This window comes from Cariama cristata, unplaced genomic scaffold, assembly GCF_000690535.1.
Source record: "Cariama cristata isolate BGI_N322 unplaced genomic scaffold, ASM69053v1 scaffold5527, whole genome shotgun sequence".
Classification (NCBI taxonomy): domain Eukaryota; kingdom Metazoa; phylum Chordata; class Aves; order Cariamiformes; family Cariamidae; genus Cariama; species Cariama cristata.
Window position 1 is genome coordinate 2,921 of NW_009626963.1, and position 4,848 is coordinate 7,768.

Consider the following 4,848-nt stretch of genomic DNA (forward strand, 5'->3'; position numbering starts at 1 on the left):
CCTGACCTTCCCCTGGCATAGTTTCAGACTATGCCCTCTTGTCCTATGCCTGGGAGAAGAGGCCAACCTCAACTTCGCTACACCCTCCTTTCAGGTCGTTGTAGAGAGCAATCAGGTCTCCCTTCAGCCTTCTCTTCTCCAGGCTAAACAATCCTAGTTCCCTCAGCCTCTCCTCATAAGACTTACCCTCTAGATCGTTCACTACCTTCATTGCCCTTCTCTGGACACGTTCCAGCACCTCAAGGTTGTCCTTGAAGTGCAGGGCCCAGAACTGGACACAGTACTCGAGGTCAGCCTCACCAGTGCAGAGTACAGGGGGATATCACTGCCCTGGTCCTGCTGGCCACACCATTCCTGACACAAGCCAGGATGCCATTGGCCTTCTTGGCCACTTGGGCACACTGCTGGCTCATGTTCAGATGGCTGTCAACCAGCACTCCCAGGTCTTTTTCTGCTTGACCACTTTCTAACCACTCCTCCTCCAGCCTGTAACGCTGCTGGGGTTTTTGTGGTCACAGCGTAGGACCTGGCACTTGGTCTTGTTGAAGCTCATGCCACTGGTCTCGGCCCATCGATCCAGCTTGTCCAGGTCCCCTGCAGAGCCTTCCTATCCTCCTGCAGATCAACACTCCCACCTAGCTTGGTATCATCTGCAAATTTACTGAGGGTGCCCTCAATCCCCCGTCCAGGACATCTACAAAGATGTTGAACAGCATCGGCCCCCAAAACTGAGCCCTGGGGAACACCACTAGTGACTGGCTGCCAACGAGATTTAGCTCCATTGACCACAAGTCTCTGGGCACGACCATCCAGCCAGTTTTTTACCCATCGAAGAATCCACCTATCTAAGCTGTGAGCTGCCAATTTATTTAGGAGGATGCTGTGGGAGACCATGTCAAAGGCTTTACTAAAGTCTAGGTAGACAACGTCCACAGCCTTTCCCTCATCTACTAAGTGTGTCATTTTGTCATAGAAGGAGATCAGATTAGCCAAGCATGATCTTCCTTTCATAAATCCATGTTGGCTGGCCCCGATCCCCTGATTTTCCTGCAATGGGTGAGGGTTGAGTCTCGAGGAGTGAAGGATTTTTGGTCCAGGCTTCATTGTCTGACTTCAGCAATGATCCTCAACTTCACAAACTTGAGCATTCACGAGCTCTGAGAGGCATGCCACTCAGAGGGAGATGCTGGTCATACCCCGCTGCAGTCCAGGAGAGCGCAAAGGGTCTTGCTTTAGGACTGCTGTTTATAGGTTTGCAAGATGATTGACTTCAGTCAGTAAATTTCCATTCTGGCCACAATTTGAGTTTGTAATTGCTGGAATTCTAAAAATTCCAGTGGTACTGACCGTGTTCTACTCAAGCTACGATTCAGATAAGGGATGTACCAAGGCCTACCTTTCTCAGGCTTCCAATGCCTGTTTTGTCAAGTTTCTATTCAGATAAGAGATATACTGAGGCCTGTTTTGTCGAGCTCCCATCCTTGCCCAGGCAACAGATGTTGCTGATACAATGAATATTTTTCCATCCTTAGCTGTGAGAGAGTTCCTGGTACAATCAAGGGGCACTTAACTGCCCAACTCATTACACAAAGGTTGAGGCATGGATTTCTGAAATCGTAGCGGGGCCCAGGAAAAGGGGGGCAGGAAATGCACCATCACAATCTGTTCACATTTATCCGGCTCTGCCGCCAGGTTCATGAGATCCATGTACACTTCACTCCTGCTTTGCAGCATTTCCATGTTCTGCCTGCAAGTTCCCCAAACTGTCCTGCCAGTGTGCCTCAATCAACAATGCCCTTCACATTTGCTCATGCAGATCAAGGGTCAAGAGTTGCCCTTGGACCTATGAGCATCCAGTACATGCACACACCCCCTCCAACAGATGTCTGGGACTCCCCTGCCTCCTCTGGTTGCCACCTCCCACTGGTCTTGCCTTTGGAGACACACACACCCCTGGAATCCAGGTCACTTCACTTACTTGCCAGCTAGTCTGTCTTCATGTTCGCTAGTGATCACATACACTCACATACCCTCCCTTGCCCCAACTGCTGGCATGATAAACACACGGCCACTCTTACCTGTGGCCCTACTTCAGTTTCTGGTGCTTAAGTTCACCCACTCTGGTCTTTCCACTTGCTGGTACCTGTGATCTGACTCCAGTTCCTAGCACTTAAACCTCCATACGCAAAACACATGCACACAGAATAGACAGTCCCTCCCTCAGGGAAATATTTAGAAATGAAATTTAGTAAGACCTGGATATGCTGAGCTAAGCAGGCAGAGGACATAGCCAGACCAGTATACTCACCACCAACCTGTTTACCTGTGACTGGCCCCTTTTATAACTTTATTCCTCTATTTCCCCACAACTACTCTTCCCCAAATCCAGTAGTTCAGGTTCTCATTTGAGAAGCTCAAACATATCTGCCTTTATCTTGGTACTTTGTTGTTTTCCCTTGTTTCTTCTTTAATCTTAAAAGAAACTGAAAGAACTAGACGTTTTGAACTGAAAAACAAAAGGGCTGTCAATCTAGCTACTCTTCAGAAGGCAGCAACATGTTAGGCAATTCCTGAGAGACACACTAGAGGTCCTGAGTTACATCTTCCAGATACTTCCTTTCTTTGGAGAGTGTGCAATTATTTTTTGTTTCCTGAAACAGAAAAGTTACTCTGAATAAAAATCTTCATCCTGGAATGACTAAGAAATTATAATGCATGTGACTAGAGAAGAATGTGCAGCCCAGCTGCACCAAAATGATTTCACCTTGTCTCAGAGTTCTTACACAGCATAATGTTAGAATTAATTAATTCCCACAGTCTCCATAGTCTGTTTCATTTCCCATCAAGTCTCTGAAATAGTTTCTCCCTCCAAGACTTGAGGTCTGATTACTACTGGAGGAAAAGGTTTTTAACAGTCCCGGCAGGACAGATAGCAATCAAACTAAAAATCCTGTAGTGTCTCCATGCAGAAGACATGTAGGTGTCATTTTAGGACATTCATCAAAGCAGCAATGTCCCATGAAACTATCTCAACATGGCCTGTGGAAGTGTCTCAAGGTGTCCCAGCCTAGCAGTAAGGTGAAAAGGCAAAATGTCAATAAATTCAGGTGGAGAGCAAGGAAAATCAAGAGAAGACTTCCATGAAACATAAAAAAGAACAGGTTGTGGGGAGTAAACGCTAAAAATATGCATCAAAGGATAATCTGTGTCAAAACCCTAAAAGAATATAAGGACATATTAAATTTGATCAAACTCATTTGCCAACTGCTGAGTTGACTTTGAAATAGCACAAAAAATCAAAGAAAAATGTAAAAGATATGTAAGGCAGTTTAAAAAATGTTCTGTATTGTCTACAATTCTTTGACAAGTCACTGAAACTGTAGTACATCCAGCACAGGGCTCAGCCTCGCTGGAGCATGGGTAAGGAATAATTTCTCCTGAAAATAACTGCAGTGGCAGGAACTGGCAGGGACTGAACAGAAGCCGTGGTCAAAACCCTACTTCTCATATGGTAAGTGTCCATGACACTGGAGGTCATACAAAACTTTTGTACATCATATAGAATATATTTTCTTTCCTATCTGGGAAGAAGCTATAGCTTCTCAGGTAATTTCTGTTAACTTTTTAAAAAAGCAGAATTTTAAAAAGTGAGACTGGGAACATTCACTCAGTACCAACACCTTTGGGATTCACACTGCTCTGAATCCTGGTATGACCCTAGGAACTCAGCCTTAGGCCCAGAGAAAGTACAATATCACCACGCTCACAGACAGAACATCCCTTTTCTACATATGTATAAAGATTAAGGGAAGATATGGATCTCCCCAGAGCTTCAAGCAAATACAGGAGGGGCGATATCAACAAAACAGGAAGAAAAAGAAAAAAACCTCAGTAATATTGCTTATTGTTTGGAAGATGAAGTATCAGGATTACTGAAGAAAATCATTGAAACTAAATATGTATATTTCATTCAAAGTACTAGCAAGAAAAGTTTCAACTACAATAACCTAAGTTTTTTGAACCTTATATATTCAGAAAAGAATAGAGAGTGGTATAGGTTAAGACAAGACTGACTAGGATGTACTTGGCAGGCTAGAAAAAATGGACTGTTGATGAGGCTAATGTCTAACCACAGGTTTTGCTTTCAGAAAAAAAGGCTGGCAGAGATGCTTTGCTTTTTGTAATTAGGAAGTGAATTAGAGCTCCCAGGAAGATTAAAATACAGGGAATAGGCTTCCCTGACTGGAAAACTGAATAAATTAAGATGTGATTAAACATGATTTTTGTGCCTCCACTATTTTGGTCTATCATCTTTGATTCTGTCTAACATAAGTTCTGAGTTGTGAGGTACCATCTTTCAGGTATTAAGAACGTCTCTCTCCAGAATGAAACAATATATGTTTACATTTACTAGAATAAACCCTTCTGGAAAGATGGCCCAAGTTATATCCACAGGTGTAAATGAGTCAGAAAATCATTTATGAGGCAAATATTCCCAGGTTCATGGGTGATATCCAATACCCAGACATGCACGATGATAGAATGACAGACAATACAATGCTCAGCCAGCAACTTGCTGGTCTGCAAGCAATCCCACATTTTTGTCAGGAGCTCAGAATATTGCTTGTCTTGTAGAAGGGCTAAAGCAAAACTTACAGCCACTTGAATACTTAGCTTTGCTTTTAGTGGCTCACCAAAGAGGGTATCAAAGGTGGACTATCCCTTGTCTCTTCTCTGCCAAGCTTGATGGAAAAATCAGAATAAGGGGAGGGGCATCAGTCTGTCTAGCCTTTTCTCTCTTAACTCTCAGTGAGCGGTAACACACTGTTCTGGGACAGCTGACGGGCC